The sequence below is a fragment of the Heterocephalus glaber genome, unplaced genomic scaffold (genome assembly GCF_053883595.1).
Source record: "Heterocephalus glaber isolate CG9 unplaced genomic scaffold, H.glaber_assembly_v1.0 deba00000347, whole genome shotgun sequence".
Lineage (NCBI taxonomy): Eukaryota > Metazoa > Chordata > Mammalia > Rodentia > Bathyergidae > Heterocephalus > Heterocephalus glaber.
Window position 1 is genome coordinate 50,368,774 of NW_028258143.1, and position 22,284 is coordinate 50,391,057.

At 41.1% G+C, this 22,284-nt stretch overlaps 1 protein-coding gene and 1 non-coding gene across 2 annotated transcripts in view; both read left to right on the forward strand.

Moving 5' to 3' along the window:
* Myo3b (myosin IIIB) overlaps nucleotides 1–22,284 on the forward strand; it is a 405,667-nt gene that overhangs the window by 350,067 nt on the left and 33,316 nt on the right. The gene's annotated exons all lie outside the window — the stretch shown is intronic.
* LOC147829954 (U6 spliceosomal RNA) lies at nucleotides 19,266–19,369 on the forward strand. Its single transcript, XR_015447505.1, has one exon. It is a non-coding gene; the product is annotated as a U6 spliceosomal RNA (small nuclear RNA).

Below are 22,284 nucleotides of genomic sequence, written 5' to 3' on the forward strand. Positions count from 1 at the left end.
ATGTTGAACATTTTTTCATGTATTTATTTGCTATTTCTACTTCTTTGTCTGAGAAATGTCTGTTCATTTCAGATGCCCATTTTTGGATTGGGTCTTTAAATTTGGGAGGTTTTTTAAGTTCTTTATAGAGTCGAGATAGTAGACCTTTGTCTGAGGAAGAGCAGGTGAAGATATTTTCCTCACATTGTGAGTTGTCTCTTCACACTGCTGGTGGTTTCTCTTGCTGTGCAGAAGCCATTTGATAAGAAGAGATCCCACTTGTTCATTGTTTGTGCTAGTTCATGGGTTTTGTTCATAAAATCTTTTCCTACACCGAAGTCTTCAAGGGTTCTACCTAACCTCTATTCCAACTGGTTCAGAGTTTCTATTTTAATATTTAGATCGTTAATCCATTTTGATTTTAGTTTAGTGCATGGTGAGAGATACAGGTCTAGTTTTAATCTTTGGCAAGTTGAAGCCCAATTTTTGCAGCACCATTCATTAAAGAGGCTATCTTTCCTCCAGTGAGGGTGTTTGGCTCCTTTGTCAAAGATGAGATGGCTGAGTGTGTCTGGCGTTGTTTCTGCATCTTCTAATCGGTTCCACTGGTCCTCAAGTCTGTTTCTTTGCCAGTACCATGCTGTTTTTCTCACAGTAGCTTTGTAGTATAGTTGCAGGTTGGGGATTGTGATACCCCCTGCCATGGCTCTGTTACCTAGAATTGCTTTTGCTATTCTGGGTCTCTTCTTGCTCCAGATGAATTTTTGGATTGTTTTCTCGAGGTCTATGAAGTATGCTGCTGGGATCTCAATTGGTATTGCCTTAAATCTATATAGCAGTTTTGGAAGTATGGCCATTTTCACTCTATTAATCCTTCCTACCCAGGAGCAGGGGATGTCTGTCCATTTTCTGATATCATCTTCAATCTCTCTTTTCAGAGTGCCATAGTTTTCAGAGAAGAGGTTTTTGATTTCTTTTGTTAGGATGATTCCTAGGTATTTCATTTTTTTGGATGCTATTGTGAAAGGAATTATTTGCCCTATTTCTCTCTCAGTGAGGCTGTCATTCATGTAGAGGAAAGCTATTGATTTTTGTGTGTTGACCTTGTAACCAGCTACTTGACTGAATTTGGTTATTAAGTCTAGAAGACTTTTGGTGGAGTTCTTGGGGTCTTCTTTAGAGAGTATCATGTCATCTGCAAATAATGACAATTTGATTTCTTCATTACCTATCTTTATTCCTTTTATTTCTTTCTCTTGTCTAACTGCCGTGGCTAATGTTTCCAGAACTATACTGAACAAGAGTGGTGATAGTGGACATCCTTGTCTTGATCCTGATTTTAGTGTGAAGAGTTTCAGTTTTTGACCATTTAGTATGATATTGGCTGTTGGTTTTTCATAAATGGCTTCTATCAGTTTGAGGTAGAGACCATCTATTCCAATTTTTTGTAGGGTTTTTATCATAAATGCATGTTGGATTTTGTCAAATGCTTTTTCTGCGTCTATGGAGATGTCCTTGGCTCTATTGATATGGTGTATTACATTGATTGATTTTCATATATTGAACCATCCCTGCATCCCTGGGATGAATCCCACTTGATCAGGGTGTATGATCTTCTTGATGATCTTCTGCATTCTGCTTGCCATTATCTTATTAAGGATTTTTGCATCTATGTTCATTAGTGAGATTGGCCTATGGTTCTCCTTTTCTGTTGGGTCTTTCTCTGCTTTGGGGATCAAGGTGATGCTTGCTTCCAAGAATGAATTTGGGAGTATTGCTTCCCTTTCAATTTCACTGAAGAGTTGAAACACTAGTGGCAGCAGTTCCTCTCTAAATGTCTTGTAGAATTCAGCAGTGAAGCCATCAGGGCCCAGGCTTCTCTTAGTTGATAAGTTTTTAATTACATTTTCAATTTCATTGGTTGATATTGGGTTGTTCAGAATTTTTAGGTCTTCTTTGTTCAACTTTGGTAATTCATATGTGTCTAGGAATCTGTCCATTTCTTCTGTGTTGTCCATTTTATTGGTGTATAGGTTCTGGAAGTAGGTATTGATGATCCTCTGGATTTCTGCTGGGTCTATTATAATTTCAAACTTTTCATTCCTAATTGCATGGATTTGGGCCTTGTCTTTCCTTTTTCTGACAAGGTTGGCTAAAGGTTTGTCAATTTTGTTGATTATTTCGAAGAACCAACTCTTAGCTTCATTGAGTTTTTTGTATCATTCTCTTAGTCTCCATTGCATTGATTTCTCCTCTGATCTTTATAATTTCCTCCCTTGTATGAGCTTTGGGGTTGTCCTGCTCTTCTTTTTCTAGAAGCTTGAGGTTCAGCATCAGGTTATTTAATTGGGCTCATTCTGTTTTCCTAATATGCATATTCACTGCTATGAATTTCCCTCGTAAGACTGCTTTCATTGTGTCCCATAGATTCCGATATGTTGTATTGTCATTGTCGTTTAATTGAAGGAACTGTCTGATTTCTTCTTTAATTTCCTCTGTGACCCATTGGTTATTCAGAAGTGTGTTGTTCAATTTCCACGTGTTTATGAAATTTTTTGAGCTTCTTTTGCTATGGATCTCCAATTTCATCACACTATGGTCTGATAATATACAGGGGATAACTTCAATTCCTTTGCACTTACTTAAACATGTTCTATGAGCAAGTATGTGGTCTATTTTGGAGAATGACCCATGTGCAGCTGAGAAGAATGTGTATTCTGATTTTGTGGGGTGGAAGACTCTGTAAACATCTGTTAAGTTCATTTGTTCAAGAGTTCGATTGAGTTGTAGTATTTCATTACTTATTTTTTGTCTAGTTGATCTATCTATTTGTGACAGTGGGGTGTTGAAGTCCCCCACTACAATTGTATTAGTGCATATATGGCTTTTCATGTCCATTAGTATTTGTTTTATATAGTTGGGCACACTAGTGTTTGGTGCATATATATTTAGGAGTGTCATCTCTTCTTCTTGGATTCTTCCCTTTACAAGGATGTAGTGTCCTTCTTTGTCTCTCCTAATCAGTGTTGGTTTGAAATCTACTTGATCTGCAAAGAGGATAGCTACTCCTGCTTTTTTTCGGGTTCCTGTCGCATGCAGTATTGTTTTCCACCCTTTAACTTTCAGTCTATGAGTTTCCTTTTGAATTAAGTGTGTTTCTTGTATGCAGCATATTGTTGGATTTTGCTTCTTGACCCATTCTGCCAGTCTATTTCTTTTGATTAGTGAATTGAGACCATTAACATTGATGGTTATAACTGAAATGTATTGACTTGTCATTGCCATGCCTTTTTCTTTTTGTTGGGTTCTCCCCCTTTACATTTAATTTCTTGTCATGCCAGATGGGTTCATTCTGCTTTGCTTCCTGGGGTTGTGATCCTGAATGTCTATTCCTAGGATATTGTGTAAAATTCTTTGGAGTGCTGGATTGGTATTCACGAAGTTCCTAAGGTGCTCTTTGTCATGAAAGTATCTTATTTCTCCATCCATTTTGAAAGATAGTTTTTCAGGGTACATCAATCTGGGTTGGAGGCTGTTTTCTTTTAGGGCTTGGAATATGTCACTCCAAGCTCTTCTTGCCTTGATGGTTTGTGTTGAGAAGTCTGCTGTGATTCTGATGGGCTTTCCTTTGTATGTGATTTGTTTCTTTTCTCTAACTCCTTGTAGAACTTTTTTCTTCTGTTGAGTTTCTGGAATCTTAACAATTATATGCTTACGTGTAGATTTCTTTTGATCATGGCTATTTGGAGTCCTATATGCCTCACTTATCTGTATGTCAAGCTCTTTTCCCCTGCTTGGGAAGTTTTCTGCCATTATTTCTGTGAAGAGATTTTTTTATGTCATCTCCACTCTCTCCTGTTTCTTCATTGAGCCCAATCAGTCTTATGTTATTCTTCTTTGCATCATCTGGCAGCTGCTGGATTGATTTCTCATGTTCCCTTATAATTTTGAAGCAATTTTTCTTTTCCTGGTCACTAATTGCAATCTTATCTTCTATATCTGAAATTCTGTCCTCACATTGGCTCATTCTGCTGTGTAGACTTTCAATGGAGTTTTTCATGTCCTGGAAATCTATTTGCATCTGTTTTATGGATTCCATTTGTTTCTTATGTTGGGATTCCACCATATTCCTGAGCTCCTCTCTAGATTTATTAATCATGTCTTGCACTAGGGGTACAATTTCTCCTGTTATCTGAGAAATTATTTCTGATTTCATTTTTTCCAGATCCCCTTTTGTTGCCAGTTCAGTGGGTCCAGGTGGTTGAGTATCAGAGTGTTCCATTTCATTTCCCTTTGGGGTTGCTGTAGGTGATCTGGAAGTCTGGTTTTGAGACTTATTTACATGTTTTCTCATTTCGACTGGGGTGGGGGGCTGTTAGCATCTGCACGGGTTACCTCCTCTGAGCTGGGTGAGGTGGGACAGGGGCCGGGAGCAGCGGTAGGGATGGTGACCCAAAAGCCCTTTCCTGTGGGCTGGGAGCAGTGGGAGGGATGGTGGCCTGGAAGCCCCTTCCTCTGGACCAGGAGCAGTGGGATGGCAGCTCAGAAGCCCCTCCCTTTGGGCCGGGAGCGGTTGGAGGGATGGTGGCCTGGAGGCCCCTTCCTCTGGGCCAGGAGCAGTGGGATGACGGCTCAGAAGCCCCTACCTCTGGGCCGGGAACAGCAGGACTCAGTACCTTGGTCTGGTGGTCTGGTGTCCTCTGCGTCTTTGTAGTGTGGCACCAGGTGGCTGCTTGCCTGCCGCGGGGTGATTCGGTGTCTTCCGCGGGGTGATTCGGTGTCTTCCGCGTGACTCAGGACCTTGGTAGGGCGAGCACAGACCTTCCTGTGTGCAGCGGACTGATTCAGCAGGTTCTGTGCGACTCAGGACCTCAGTAGGGCATGGGCAGACTTGCCTGTCTGTAGCAGGGTGATTTGGCATCTTCCACACGACCCTTTGTAAGGGTACCAGGATGACAAATTCTTAGAGAAATGGCTGAATCTAAGGCTGGGTACACACTATAGATAACAAGAGGCAGATGACTCTTCCATTAACCTCATTAACCCAAGTTGTTCATATGTCGGGCCAGTTGTAACTTGAGAGTCCACTTTCCGGAGTGCTGGGATTAGAGGCATTCACCAGCATGCCTTCTCTTCAAGGATCTGAAGTAAAGCACTCCATTTGCTGAACAAGAGCTAGGCCATTCAGTTTTTGGTTTTCAGTTGACTATAGATCTGCATCTTCTCCATATCACCTCACACTTAGGATGTAATTCCGTTATCTTGAAGAGTTCAAGTTGAGAGGCTCCACAATAATTATTTCTTGAGCAGTTTGCTCTGCGCGCCCGTACCCGGGCTAAGCGAGGTTTTTTCACGCAATATTGTATTTAATCATGATAACATGTTAACAAACTGGCACCATTATTATCCTCTGCTGAGGAAGCAGGCTTAGAGAGGTTTAGCACCTTGCCCAAGTCACACAGCTGGCCTGTGGATAAGAGAAACCATGTTTTCTATCTTACTATGTTATTAATGACCTTCAAAAAACAATTAGATCGGGCCGGGGATTTAGCTCAGTGGTTCCGCTGCCTGCCTTGCAAGCACAAGGACCCGAGTTCAATCCCCGGTACCAAAAAAAAAACAAACCAATTAAATCTCAGAAAGCAAGCTGCTTTACACAAGACCTCTTTTGTTTTCAAGATGTCCTGGCAAGGAACTATGTATTTATCCTCTCTTGGTCCTCTCTTGCTCTCTTTTCCTCTGTCTGCAGTTACATTCACATAATGCCAAACTAAAGGATCAAAACCAAAATATGGAAATGCCCAGATTTAGAATGCCTTGTGTACATGGTACCAGGCATCAGGCTAATTAAGTGAATCTGAATTTTTTGTTTGACTTTAAACTTTCATTCAGGATTGTGGTCTCTCTGTATGGCCCTATTTTTATAGTTTATCTCTCTCTAAAAATTGGGAAATATTATGAAATTGAACAGGATTAGGTATGAGTATCAGTACTAAAACCATAAAGCTTTTTTTTCTTTTTTCCCTCTTGAAAAACAGAATCTATACACTCCTCACCATTTTCATAAAGTATTTATTTACCAATTAGTCAGCACTGTGAACTGGTTGATTTAATGATCTCTCATATGATTTATGCATAACTCTTATTAAATGAGTCTGTGGAGATGGAGGGCTGATATAAATTAATGTGGAAAATGTATCTCTTATCATTCCTTTAAGGAAATACAGTTTTCATCAGCTGTTTAGGCCATTTTTTGTGGATTCCCCTGTCCCTTGATTAAGTGTTTCCTGGATTTTAGGTAAAAGATTATACTGAGTACTAGAGAATGCTCACTAGGATTGGATATTGGTTTGGACCTTTCACACTTGTTAACATGATTAATCAGACCTTTTATTGATATATGACTTGATTCTTAATAGTTACAATATTTCAGTGGGAGAAGGCAGTACTTTTAACAGGCAACTTAGAGTTTCTAGCATTGCCATCACCCAAGCAAGCTGCTGCTGATTTATTTTTAGGCTGTCTGCCTTTGATTCGGACCCTGAGGAGGAAAACTGAACCAAGTTTTCCATAGTCTCTAGGTAGTTACCTTAGAAATCTGAGACACTTTTGGTAAATCAGTTTTTCTGAGAGCATTTCCGGCCTTCTGTTCTCAGAGCCTGAGACTCAAGCCCTTGCTACTCTTATTCCTCTTATGTCTAGATTCTTAGTCTTGATTGCACATTGAAATCACCAGGAGGGTTTAAAAAAATCTTGATCTGCCTGGATCTCATCTCCAGAGATTCTGATGGAGTTGTTCTGGGATGTGGTCTGGGCACTGGGATTATTTAAAGGTTCCCCAGGTGACTAGTGTGCAGCCAAGGTTGAAGAACACTACTCGAGGGTCTTGCACAAAGAGGAAGCCTGATGAAGAGCCTTATGTACAATTCCAGCATACCCTTAGGTTGCCAGTGTTTCTACTAGCCTAACTAATGCATTCCAGGTGAATAACGTCTTACTCCAAGGGATTCTTTGTGCCCTGAGCCAACAAGAGCTTCAGAAGTCACTTGAGCATGTCTTTCTTTTATGAGGAGACCAAAGGAATCTCGTCTCCTACTCTGGTTTGTCTCTGAAAGCCCAGCACACGGCAGTGTGGGTGACCAGTCTGTTTGCCTCTCTCCCTCACCCACATGTTAGAGTCTGAGTCCTTGCATAATCGCCTTAACTGTGCATACCCTCATGTGGCTTTCCAGAAGTGGACCCAGAGACACACTGAGTACAGGCACTCTCCCCTTGAGACACGGTGAGATGAACAGCCAGCATTCAAAGTTACCATTTATGGGCGATGAACAGTCTAGATGCTGTGGTTTATATGTGTCCCCAAAAGCTCATATGCTGGAAATTGAATCCCCTAATTTATATGTTGGTAGTATTTAGAGGTGGATCCTTTGGCATGTGATTATGATTAGATAAGGTCATGAGATTGAGGTTCCTACGGTGGTGTTTGTGGCTTTATGGAAACAGGAAGAGAGACCTGAGCTAACACAATTGCCCTGTATCATCATGCTATGCTCTGTACCACGTTATAATGCAACAAGAAGGCCTTCACCAGGTGCCTAGCACATGGTGGCCCCATGCTCTTAGATTCCCTAGCCTCCTGTCCTGGGAACCAAATAAACTTCTATTCTTTATAAATGACCTGATCTCAGATATTTTGTTATAGCAACAAAAAACGGACCAAGACCCTAGGTGATCAGAAAATCTATAGCTGTTGTTGAAGGAATAGGCTATGAACAAGGAACTAAGTAAACAGAATCACACCTCTTGGAGTTGGAAATCACTTCAAGAACTTACAATGTTTGTCCAGGGAGAGAAGGTTTTATTGTCCTTAATTAGAAAAGTGGCCACTTTGGTGAAGTGAGTTTACTAAGCAGTGAACTGAAAATAGAATTTGAGTCATTTACTAGTAAAGACTGTACTTCAAGTTAATGGCACATCGCCGTGTTGTCTTGTGTTTAGCCTTTGGCTTTGGCTTTGTAGCAATTGGTTTGTGGTTGTCTTTACTTTGTGACCTGAAGTTCACAGGCCCAGTTATTCTCCAATTCCTCTGAACTAGACTCAATGGAAACATGGGGCCGAGAGCAGTCATTTCCACAGAAGCCTCGGCCTTGCCAATGTGATTTATGTGTTTTTACTTGGAGACTATATTTTAATGCTGAGATTTTTCTGATTATCTTTTTGTGTGCACCCGCTCACCATATGGGCTCTTAATTTAGAAAATATTTAGCAATTACATGTGGAATTGATACTTTACATAAAAGCAAAAATGGTGCCTCTTATGTATGTTACTGAAAAATTTTGATGTCTTTTACTTTCCTGGCAACAGAGATATGTGACCCCAAAAAATTGCTTGTTATTTTTCATTTTCTGTGAGATGAAAAGTTCTTAATTTAAAAGTGGATCTGCTCCCTGAATGAAGGTCACGTGGTGGAAACTCTGGTTTCAGTGGTCCTAGAGCCTTAACCAGGCACCAGAGATCCTGCTTTGTGTTCATGAACTTTAATTACCAATGGCTCTGAATCAAATCTAAATCAGATTTAAACTAAATCTAGAATTTTGTGAAATTAATTTTGATGTCCAAATCAGATGTCTTGTCAGCTTTGTAGACTATAATTCTTCCAGGAACTGCCACTTTGACAATTGATTACCTAAATATTTAATAGTTTATATAAACAGTACTAGAAGAAAAGCTTTGAAAATGAGCTTGGATGGTTTTTCTTTTTTTAATAAATGGATATGTCAGTTTTCTATCTTGCCCAGTCTGCCTGATACCAACAAAGTGAGAGTTTCAGCATTTTTGCTGAAGGGTCACTTTGTGATACAGAAAAGTAGTATCAACAAGCTCTGAGAGGGCTTACATAACTTCTCATACCTGCCTTTGCAAATGTGCATGACCTGGGTTTTTAACACTGCTTTGATGAATTCATACTAACACAGGTAAACAAACAAACAAACAACCAACTACTCCCAAACATAAAACCCTGGAAGATTTACAGTATATCAATAGTAGCTTGATTGAAATATAGCTCATACTTATCTCTTTCTGTAGTTAATATTCTTTATCACAACCACTGTCTAAATTATAGTAAACTCAGAGGGAAAAAAGTGATAATATATTTACATGTGCACACACATATGTACATATATATTATATATATTCAAATTTTCTTTATTTCTACTTTCCTTTGTATGTTTTGGTTTTTGGGGTACTGGGGATCGAATTCGGGACCTTGCGCTTGTGAGGCAGGTGTCGGAACCACTGAGCTAAATCCCTGGCCCCCTTTGTATGTTTAACAAAAATTAGAAATACGTGTGTGTGTATATATAGATATATATAGATATACATATCTGTACATATATACACTCACGCGTGTGCACGCACATGCACACACAGACACACTGGTATATGGGCTGGTAGAAGGAAAAAGTCACGACGCTGCACTTGCTCTCCACATTTAAAAGTGAACATTATCAAACTTAGCCTTTGGATATTTTATTATTTTGCCCTCCTTACTTGGAACCTTATTTTTTTTCCAGTAGCCTCAGGCATAGATAATTTTTTTCTTTCCTTAGGAAAATCTATTCATGTAATTATTAATTTAGGTTTTTGATTGCTCTCCACTGAGCACCAAGGACTCCCATGGATTTAAGAGCTTGTACAGTATTGACAAGTGCCTGCAATTTTAGACCTTCACAAACGCTCATCTCATTCCCACGAGGCCTAGACCTCTTGGGTCTCTGCCTTAAAAGTACAGAGGGCTAGTATTTCTCATGATCATGCTAAATAAGTTCAAACTATTTTCTCTGAGATCAAAACTAAAAAAATCAAAGCAATGTCAGGATTATAAACCATACCTTTTCAGAGTTCAATGGACAAAAGAGATCATCTATGAAAATGTGAGGCTGGGTCGAGGATTTAGCTCAGTGGTTCCGCCACCTGCCTCACAAGTGCGAGGTCCCGAGTTTGATCCCTGGTACCAAAAAACAAAACAAAACAAAATGCATACATTTCTTTTTAGGGACAAGGATTTAGCTCAGTGGTTCTGCCGCCTGCCTCACAAGCACAAGGACCTGAGTTTGATCCCTGGTACCAAAAAAAAAAGAATGAAAGAAAACGTGAGGTTGGAGACAAGAAAGGGTGGCTAATATAGTCAGTTGGCAGGCCTATATGGGAAAGGATGGTAAGGCAAGCATGACGAAGACATTGTTTTTCTTTTCTGTTAGGTTCTCTCAGATTTTTCAGCCCCAGAATCATAGAACTTTAGAATTAAAAATGAGTCTTAGAGACCATCTAATTCCAACTTCTTTTTTTCTGCAGGTAAGGAACTAAAGCCCAGAAGCTACCATACATGGTGGTTAACTTTTTCTTTTACTCATGCTGGGTATTGAGCCAAAGCCTTCTGCCTGCTAGGGAAGTGCTGTAGCATTGAGCTGCAACCCCATCGTGCTGGCTAACTTTCCTAATGTCTCTTCCCTAGTCTTCTGCTAGAAGAATAATACACCTACAGAATGCCCCAATATTATGTGTTGAACTCATTAAAAACATACAAGCCTGATCCTAGCAATCTAGAACCAGATGCAGGTGCTTTACTTGGCAACAAAAGTCCCTCACATCTCCCATTTTGCAATTAGCATGCAGTCACATCTCAACTTAAGGCACTCTGGTCTGTTTCTAAACACCTGCTCCATACCAAGCATCCCGCATATATTATCTTACTTGATCCTCACAACATCCCTGTTGAAATAAGTTTGTTTCCATTTACAGATGTAGAAAATGAGGTACAAAGAGGTTAAATCATTTGCCACAATCCCATAGCTAGTGCTGGGATTCCAACCAAATCTGTGTGAACCAAAGCCCACACAATAGCTATACTTTCTGTTATGTGTATGGTACAGTCACTTTTATTCCTACTCTTTTAGGTACTGGGGATTGAACCTAGGACCCCATACATGCCTGGAAAATGCTTTCTGAGCCATGTCCCCAGCTTTTACAATCACTTATTTAATAGAGGTGCTTTGTGAGAATGTCCTGGAGAGGGCCAGGGTAGATCTATCCCTAGCAAGCTTCATATTGGAGTGAGGTTGGTGATCCAGGGCCTGTGGCAATAATATGGGGCTCCCATTCTAAGACATAGGATTCAAATGATAGTCCACAATGAGTTTCCCTTTAGTGAACCCATTCTCCATACCCTAATGAAGGTCAGGGACTAAAGACTTGCAGAATAAAAAACATTAAAAGTCTCTCCCTCAATATATGAAGAGAAAGGAAGAGAATTTCTATCACTTTGAGGTTAAGATGAGTGACTTAGTCCATTTAGCCTGCTATAACAAAGTATGTTACACTTGATAATTTATAAAAGACAGAAGTTTATTGCTCTGGTATCCGAATGAAAATCCATTTCTCATAGATGGCAGTTTCTATTATGTGTCCTCACATAGCAGAAGGGACTGAAAGGAGGAAACAATATCAAGCCCTTTTATAAGGGCACTAATCCCATTTTTGTAACCCAGTCCTCTCTCTAAGGCCATGCTTCTTGATTTAATCACCTTGAGTATTTTAGGTTTTACTATAGGAAATTTGGAGGGAAACAAACTATTCAGCTCATTAGCAATGAATGAATGGATCAGCAGAGAAAGAAAAGGGAAGGCAATTCACATTTATTGAATACACATACCAGGCCCTGTGCCGGGTGGTTTTTGAATATCCTTTCCTTGCATTTGTCTGTCTCACTCACCATAAGATTTATGAGGGCAGGGATTGCATCCATTCAGCTTTACAGTGCATCCTTGATGCCCATCACACAGCTAGGGCAGGTGCTCAATAAATATCTCTGACTGTTTAAATACATTTATGAATGAATGCTTCACAAGCTTTCTCATCTCCAGTGAGAAAACTGAAGTACAGTAACTCAAGAAGCTTACCCAAGATTGAAGAATTTACCTAAGTCAGCTGACTCCATATCACACAACCCCTAGTGCACGTTAGACTGGAAAAGGTGCATCACTAGGCAAATAGCCCTGAATATTGACTTCCACTGTCTGTTTCTCTCTCCCTCTCTCTCCTCCTCCTCCTCCTCCTCCTCCTCCTCCTCCTAATAAGAGTTGGAAAACAGATTCAAGTGAGGTCTATTATTCCTAACACATTCTTATTTGCACAAAACATACCAGGATCCACTTATAATATGCTGTGAAGTATCATAAGTAATTAAAAGAGAACTGTACATCTTAAAATAAATGAGCTCCATATACTTGAACGTGATGCAGTGTTGGCTTTCCACTGTTTTGTTTCCAACTCTCTCTGATGTGTACGCTGGTAGTCATTAGGAACATCTGTAAGATTTTCCTGTATCATGAAACATCTAACCATTTTCTAGTGAGAATCCATATTGTTTCTTAGAGCTCACTGATTTTGTACATTCTGATAATCACAATGACACTGTCACCAACGTTGTCTTCCCTCTGTTTCTTTGATTTTGTTACCTTCCTTCCATTGAGAAATTGTCCCCAACCATACACACTTCATGGGTTCTGATTGGGCTGAGGAAAATTACATTGGACCCTGGCCAAAACTTTAAGTGTGTGACCCAGGCCTGCTATTCAAAATCATTTATCCCCCTGGCCCCGGTGACTGGTGGAAGCAAAAGCTTCCTCAGGCTTATCTGATCCTATACCTGGCTCCCTCTTATCCTCACATCACAGCCCCACCACCACCCAGAGAAGGAGGAGCAGAGCTGAGAGATGGGAGAGAGTGGTGTTTGGGAGCAACAGGAAAGTGAGAATCAGGGCTGCATGGTTTAAGTGCCTGCAGCCAGATCTTCCAAACTATGCTCACATACTCCAATGTTGCCCGTGTTGATTAAAACAAAAAACAAAATTGAGACGGTTTCTGTTATTTGCAACTATCACATTTTATCAAATGGGGATTTTACCAAGAATTTGGGGGATGAAACAACAAAATGGCCAATTTTGTGCTGCAGATTCATTGCCTTAAGACTGACAGATCCTGAGCAGCCCCCGACATTAACCAGCAGCAGGAGTGCCACATGCTAAGATGTGGATCTCAGGCACCAGTCCCACTCCCACCTGCCTCCTGCTGGCAATCTGGAGTGTGTGGTAAAGTCTAGGTATGCAGAACAGTTAAAAACGCCACCTTGCCTGTGACTGTGCAGCTGTCCCCAGCAACATTCCCCTTTATCAGTCACCTTTTGTCTACTTCCCTGAAGGTAAAGGGCACAGAAGGTGATAATAAAATCCTCACTGGCTGTGCTTGGCCCAGCTGAGAGGCAGTGTGGAGTGGGCCTAAGGATAGGCTCATGACCCAGGAGCCACAATACCTGTGCCAAAGAGTGACTCAGAAAGCATGCAGGCTCTGACACTGCCTAGCCAGGGGGTCCCAGCAAGTCACTCACCCTCCCAGAACCTAAGTTTCAATCTCTGTAAAAGAGAAACAATAAGCACTATTTTGGGCTGGGGATTTAGTTTAGTGGCACTGCGCCTACCTTGAGAGCACAAGGTCCAGAGTCTGATCCCTGGTGCCAAAAAAACCCCCAAAATAAGCACCATTTTGTGGTTGTGGTGAAGAGCAAAGATAAAATCTGCCAGTCTCACAGCATAGTCTCCAGCATGTTCAAAATATAATAGCAGTTCTTACATTACTGCCTTAACTAAAGATGGCCAGAAGGCTGTGCAGAATATTGTGGCCATGAAGGAGATGTGTTGTCTGGTACAACCTCAGGCAGGCACGACTAAGTTATGAGATAGAAGCCGTTGTTAGACTTGCATCTCTGCCACCTCCTGATTTTGTTCCTCTGCTATTTGTTTACTATAATATTAAGTGCTTTAGGGGTGTTCCCAGATATCCAGTTCCCCCAACTCCAAGGAGGGGTCCAGGTACCAGCGGGGCTTCCAGGTTTCCCTTCTTGCTCTTACCCCATCCATCCTTGTCCCCTCCTCATTTAGTCCAGTTAATGATTGATGGTCCATGGTCCTTGTTGCTAATGAGTCTGCTCTTCCAAATATGGCTACATCTCAGCAGAGGCCTTTGGCAGTCACCATGTCTGAATCTGGGTGTTTCTATCGTCTTCTCACCTGTAACACCTTTTATTCTTTTTTCTTTTGGATACAATGTTTTGAAATGTGTATCTTCTCCAAAGGGTATAATTTATTGAGTAAAATTAGCTTTCTCAATTTATTAATTATAGGAAAGGCTGATAGTAGGCCTTAACCTACCAGCACGACACTGTCAATGTCATTGCATTGAGGGAGTCACTTTCCAGCCAAAAGGACAGAAATATAAAGTTCTAATTAGCCTTTTAGTCATTCTGGCTGAGTTTGTTGGAATACTGCAAATAACCCTACACGCATTGTCCTAGCTCTTCTGAGAGGCAGCACTATACTAACCCCCTAAGAAGCTGTCATTTCAGGTCCCAGGCCTAGGAGAGGGCTCGGCCTCCTCACATCCCCCTTCCTGGCCGGGGGGTGTGTGGGGGGGTCTGTCTGTTGACATTTACCATTTCCAGTCCTTCTGCCTTCTCTTCACCCAAGCTGGCTTTTACCTAAGTTAGGCTGGCCTCAGGGTACAACTTAAATCATGCAGAACGGCGTTTTTAACTGTTCCACATACCTAAGCTTTACCACACATTCCTAATTGGACTTGATTTGCCCATGAAATTCCTTAATTCTGACTATATGTTCTGTCCTGCCCATAGGGCTTGTGAGAGAAAAGAACACTCTTAAATAAGCATCTGTTTCTCTTATTTTTTTCATCCCCCAGCCACCACTACCCCACACACCTCACTGTCCCCTTGGGCTGGTGAGGCCCTTCAGAGGGGATGAGAAGCGGTGCACTTTACAAAAGGCAAAGCCTCCATGCTGCACCAGGCTGAGGAGCCATTGTTCTCACCACAGTCACCAGCCACGGGCCTGTCAAATACACTTCAGTTCCCTAAGAAAAGATGTCCTTTTGCTCACTGGCCTCTGACTAGGGTATGGTGCTTCTATCACCTCTTCTTAATGCACACAGATCGGTTTCCTGTCTGTATACTTTTCTTCTCAGTCAGGAAAACATGGCTGGGCTGGGCAGGGGCCTCCATTTTAGGAATATGGCACCAGGATTTTTGACCCTAATCTCATCTCACTATCAGCAACCCCATTTCCTTTCAGGATCTCCGAACTATCTAGGTGGGACATAAGGGCCAAGCACCTGTCTTCCACGACAGAGCTGCCATGGAGCAAGCCCTTTAATGTGGTCCTGCCATGCTAATGTTCCTCCCAGACTCCTGAGCCAACCAAGGAGGCCTCAGGAAGTTGGAGGAGAGCAGCAGACAAGCTATTTGGGTTACCTGGCCCATCAGAGTGCCCCTGGGTCCTTCCTGTTATCTAAACTGGGTTCTCTGCCCCCTGCCATCAATTCTCAGTCTCTGACTTCCCTCCGGGGAATTCCTTTATTTCTCAAGATGGTCTTAAATGGTTTCTGGTGACTGCAACAAGAACACTGGCCAATTCTGGTATCAACCCAAGATGAATGAATCTGTTGGCCAAGAAGATACAATAGTATCTATTACTGGTGCTTCTGGGGCCAACAGTTCTGGCTCTGTTCAGTTGTTATTGCTCATGTAATTGCAAGCTGATACAGTGTATTGGAATAAGATGGCTAGAGAAAGATTGGGACAATATTGGGCTAAGGTACAAACAATACTAAATGAGTCTAGTTGTGCAACCTATTTCTTAACATAGCATTTAAGCATCATAATCATAGCATTTGGGGACAGCTGAAATGATTAATTTTGCCCAAAATATTTGTTGTTCAATTACAGGATCATATGGGTCTTTTGGCAACCAGCAGATGCCAAAGCAGACTTTAAGTACCATCTTGAGAAAGTTGTGATTTGCTTAGTGTGCTTTTAATTTAAAGCATATGGTTTCACATTGGACTGCAGTGTCCAAAATGAAGACATTAGCAATGAATCACTCTATTGGAGAAAACGCAGTGCTCCTGGACCAAGTCTTTTAGTCATGTACTCAAATGGTTCTATTTAGAGGCATAAACACGAAGCAGCTCTCCCTGTCTTAGTCGGGTGTTCCTAGGATGCACGTGACATCAAAGTGCCTCACAAATAAATTCCCCCGCAATGTACAGTGCTTGGCACTGTGACCTGCCTCCATCTGAGTAAACAGAGTGCAATCTGCCCACTGGAGAGTAGAATCGGAGTGATCAGAAAGCTGAAAAGATCATTGATTTTGTGGCAGCTCTTCTTTTGCAATCTCTCGGCCTCCTAGCTTACTTAGCCTGATGCTCCAGGGCCCTTGGAGAATCTAGACATCCCATATGGAAAATCAGAACTGCAGCCTTTCTGCTAACAGCGATACTGTGGCTGCAGGTCACAGGCATGGGTCTGTAAATCACACCCAGTTAGAAGACTGTAGTGGTAATGTGGGCTCTAGAGTTAAATGGTCCAAATTTTTTTTTTTTGGTACCGGGGATCAAACTTGGGTCCCTAATGGTCCAAATTTTAATCCTCCAGGCCCGGGCATGTAGCTCAGTGGCACTGTGCCTGCCTGGCAAGCACAAGGTCCTGAGTTTGATCCCCGGTACCACACAAAAAAATTTTTTTTTAATCATCCAGCTAATTCCTAATTATATGATCTTTGGTAAAGTAGTCCTGAACTGAGTCTGAATCTGTAAAATGAGAATCAAAGTACAAATCTTACACCATTGGTGTGGAAATTATATGAAATTACCTATGTCCAGAGCTAAGCTAAGACTGGCGCCTGGGAAGCTACATTGCCGTAACTTACTACTGTTGTAAGTATTACTAAAGGCAGGACCTATGGTCATCCTGTCTCCTCAGCACCTAGGAGAAGGTCTAGATCAAGCTAAAGTGCAGAATTCCATTAGGACTGGGAACCTTTCTTTGACCTTACACCAAGCAGCTACTTCTGAAAAGAGGACTTCCAAAAAAATGTGTCTGTCTGTTTTATTCTCTTGAAGAGAGCTCTGGGTAGAAAATTTCTCTCAAAGATATGTAAGCCCTTTATATATTAAGCATAATGGTCTGTTGTTAAATGCAGTTGCTACAAATATTTTTTTCCACTTTATCACTTGCCTTTTAATTTTGTTTAGATTCTTTTTTGTTGTTTGCTTGCTTGTTCTTATGGGTAAATGGGTGTTTTTGTTTTGTTTTGTTTTGTTTCATCTTAATGTAGTCAGTTCAATATTTTAAAGTGCCTGCCTTTGGTCTCATGCTTAGGAATGTCTGTCCTGCCCCCAAGATTATACATATATTCAGCCATATTTTCTTTTTATCATTTTTTTGTTTTATTTTTGAAGTACTAAGGATTGGACCTATATACTCACACATGTTAGGCAAGCACCCTCCCACTGAGTGTAGCTCCAGCCCTCTTAGCATTCTTTAAATTGTTTTCAATATTTAGATTTAAGTATTCTTGAAGTATTTATCACTAAACAATGTAGACTTTACCTCACACGGTACTAATGTCATCAGTGCAGCATCATCATCGATTACTTTCTCTCCTTGGAGGGCTCCCTGGCCAGTTTACCACAGTGATATCTCCCTGAAGGCACTGATGGAGTATGGGAACAGCCAGATGAATGTACTCGGTAGGGAATTCTGAACACAATCCCTTCTTTGTTTATATTTAATGGCTTAGCCTTTTACTTTGGATTTTCTGCTGCTTTTATAATAAAATTTGGAATACAAAGTATATCATTTCTAATTAATGGGATTTGTCTTACTGCTCAAGGGTACTAGGGCAGAAAAAAGGTTAAATCCACTCTGTTTCTGCTGTTCTAATTCCACCTCAGTCTGGACCACTATAATTTCCTTTTTGGTTCTCTTCCTTCTATCCCTCTTCCCTTACTCTGCATGCCACTGCCAATTTTTATATCTCATTCTTCTGATCAGAATTCTCAACTCCCCAGGGCCCATAAGATGAAAGACACAATCTTTAAGAATGACATCCAAACCTTCATAATCAAATGTTAGTCTATGTCTTTGCCTTAACATCTCCACCTCCCTGTCCCCGAGACACACCTTCCTAACAAGTAGTAGTCCTTGGTGACTTTGCCCAAATTCATGATTCAGGCCAAGGAGAAGTTTCCACCCAAATAAAAGTAATTGTATTGTCTGAAATTGAAAATATTAATTGATCATGGAATATAAAGAGTGAAAGAAAGCACCTTTAGGAAATTTTTTGGAAGAAATCTAATAACATATTATCCAAGAGTAAATAAAACGTTGCACTTGCTATATAAGCCACTTAATAGCCCATATGTTGTCTTTATTCTAAAGGATTACTATTATTTTTTGAGTGTGTATGGTATGGGGGATTGAACTCAGGACCTTCTGCTTTTGAGGCAGATGCAGTGCCACTGAGCTAAATCCCTGGCCCTAAAGGATTATTTTTCTAAATGTCTTAAAACATTTATATATATTTTTTCCTGTCTTCATTATTCCTATGGCATAAACTAAGATGGCAGATATCTCCATATTTCATAGATGAAAGTCATTACAGTTTGGTAGGGAAAGCACTCATAAGTAGAAATTTATATTTTTCTCAATTATAAATGAGATGGAATTATTGTTATTAGTTTGTTCCTATCAAATGATAATTTCTAAGGTGAAAACTAATAAGTAAACAAAGTATGCATATTTAGTTTAAGCTACTGTATCAAGCAGAATAGATTAGATTATGAGGGAAGACAAATCATCCCCACCACTCAGCACTCTACAACTCCCTCCTACTACACTTCCTGGTGCAGCTATGGTTCTGCTCTAGGATCTTCACTCCAGGACCCAGCCTCATGGAGCAGTTTTCACCCAGACCCTCACCAAGTGTTATGGCAGAGACTTGGCAAATCTTACTCTCATTTCTACTTAGAAACACACACACCTGTGCAGGCTGCATCTCACTGGCCAGAAGAAATCACACAACCACTCACTCCTGAGTTCAGCACATTGGAATATGAATATGCCGTGAGAGGCACTTTGTGAGTAGGAGCAGAAATATATAGTGTAAAAGGAACACAGGCCGCTACAGTCACCCTGAGCGGCTGCTGCTTTTCATGTGCCGCTGGCTATGCACATTTCAGGTTTGTGTCCTAGCAGTAAATAGAACTAGCTCACACCACATAAACACAATATTATATTGTAAAAATATCTACATGATGTTCTGACTGGTACTTAGCTAAAGAAACAAAGAAATCAAGAACTCTAAAAAGCAACAAAGTGCTCCCTTTGGCAGCACATACACTAAAATTGGAACGATACAGAGATTAGCATGGCCCCTGAGCAAGGATGACATGCAAATTTGTGAAGCGTTCCATATTTTTAGGCCATACTCTTAAGTGAAATAAATAGGACACACATGTGTACATACCGAATAGTTTCTCTAGTGTGAGAAATTAAAAGTGTAAATAAGGATGAAAATGATTAAAATGAATAATTGATAATTTGAAATAGGAAGAAAAGGTCCAAAGGGGTAGGGGAAGTGGGAGGGGAAGGGGAAAGGAAAGAAGGGAAAGGAAGAATTATGAGAAAAAAATGGAAACAAAGTCTTTGTAAATAGGGAAGGGTGGAGCAGGTGAAGGGCGCACAGGTAATGGGGAAAAAATAACCAAGATACATCATGTACAGGTACAAGCACCCAATGATAAATGTAAATGTATTGTATACCTAAAATGTACCAATGAAAGAATTTAAGAAAAAAATAAAAAGCAACAAAATTTACTTTGCTGATTTAAAAGATTTGTGAAGGGCAAGTAATATCTTTAGAGGTCATTGACTTTTGATGTTCTGATTTGAACTGGCATACTTCCAAAGCTACCTACTGACAAAATCCAAGGATCCTTAAGAAGTTGCCTGAAATTTGGGGAGAAGAATATTTTAGGTGATCTCTATTCCACTAAGTTAATCTTTTTGTTTGTTTGTTTGTTTTTTGGGGTACCGAGGATTGAACTTGGGTCCTTGTGCTTGCACAGCAGGCGATGGAACCACTGAGCTAAATCCCTGGCCCCTCCACTAAGTTAATCTTACAATGAAAATACTAGTCACAAGGACTGAAGATGTAGCTCAATGGCACCGTGCCTTCCTTGCAAGTACAAGGTCCCGAGCTCAATCCCTGGTACCGGAAAAAAAGATACTAGTCACAGACATTAGGGTTGGGAACATATGGGTTCTGGGATAATTTCACTATTGTTCTTTCTCTTTCCACAAGATACAGTATTTATAATTGTGCAAATGCCATAGACTTCTTGATAACAGTTATAAGCTACAAAAACAACTGAGGATCAATTAATAGACATTAAAAACATGGCACTTTGTAAGCTTTACTTTGACTCAACAATGGCACTCTTCAAGACTGAAGGACCCAAAAGCCACCAGGAGATATTCCATCAATGATAAACAGAATTTTCCAACTCTCTCCTTTGCTTCTCCAGAACTAGTGCCTCAGATTCTTATTACTGTCTAAATATTGTCCTTAACATAGAAGCTCTTGGAAAGACATAACCCAGTAGGTAAAAAAAATCACATAACTCTCCTCATGGTCCCGGTGCACTCCACCTGGCTCATTCAAGCCCTAAGAGCACATGTGTGCATGTGTGTGTGTGCACACGCCCGTGTGCGGGCATGCGTTTCAGCTCTCGGCCTCTCATGAAATTAACCATTGATCTAAAAGTCAGAGATGCAAATCCAGAGAAAACTGGATGCATTCCAGGGCCCATAATAAAAAGTTAATTACCTAAGGAAAATTACAAGAAAGACTTTTGTTTTCCAACGAAATCTCCTCCCCAGGCTGTTAGCTATGTCGTACATGGGCCCAATCAATATATTAGCGCTTGAGAACCGAAGTCCCTTGGAATAAATTAATCTGTCAGGGAAAGAAATAAACAAAGAACAAATTAACATGTTTTAAGACATTGCTTAAATTTTCATAAATATAGACCTTGAGATGGGATGATGAGTTCCCAGGGGCCAGAGCTAATATTTGGTTGTAATTAAGAGTTGCTCTTTCATGTTTCCTCTGATGTAGGTGGGAAATCACCCACTTGCTCACCGAGCTCCTGGCTCATGCTTCCTCACAAATGCCAGTGCCACTATTGACTTCATGAATGAGGAGTGGACACCTCACAAGTGAACCTGGCACACTTAGCTTGTTTCACCTCTGGCTAATGTTGAAATAATGAAATGCTTCGTACATATGTGCACACACACACACACACACACAACCATACAAGCAGTTATTTCTTCAAGAACCTCCATGTATTAGCTAATAAGCTAGTGGCTCAAAAGGACATAATGACCTAATACCTGATAGACTGGCCCCATCCCAGATGCTTAGGCATTGCTGGCAGAGGTGGCTAGGGTGCCCCACACTGTGTGCCCCATACTCTGTACAGGTGGGGACTGTCATTACTGAAATTAGCAAGAAGGACAGTGACCATGCAAGTTAATTATTTAGATTCAAGAACTAGAAATCCACCTTGAGCTAGCAGAGTTCAAATTGCAATTTGGGGAAACAAACAATATCTTGAGGTAGCTGTCTCTTTTTCCTGGTCACTCAGTGCTGCTTACTCCAGCAACTGACATTGTGACCACTGTAAAGTAGCCACTGCCAGCCCTGAGCCTATCCCACACATCCTATCCCACATTACAAAGGGTTGTCCCCTTCCAGTGTCGTATCTCCAGTCTCCTGTGGGACCCCACCCCTGCCTGCGTCCTGTGCCCACCCCTGAGCTAAGAACTGTGAGTGAAGAAAGGTGACTCTGTTGGGCCAGGCCTGGCCCAGACTGATCAGAGGGGAGTGAGAGGAACAGGATTAGCCATTCCAAGATGCCTGGGATGGGTACCTACAACTTACAGGAAAGCAGGCATTCATATTAGTATTCATTCATGCTCTCCCCCCCCCCCTCCCTCTCTCTCTCTCATTGGACCCAGGGATGCTTGACCACTGAGCTGCATCCCCAGCCATTTAAACATTTTTTTTTTTTTTTTGAGACAGGGTCTCACTCAGTTGCCCAGGTGGACTGGAACTTGCAATCCTCCTGCCTCAGCCTCCCTCAATGCTAGGATTACAGTAGTGAGCCACCATGCTGGGCTGAGGAGACTCTCTTACCCCCAGTACAAGGGCAGAGATGATAGGCCAAAGCAACCAACATCTACTTCAAGAATTTTTATTTCTGTTGTATTCATGATGCTGAATTGCTGAATGTGGTTAATTCACAGAAAGGGAGGCTGAGACAATGAT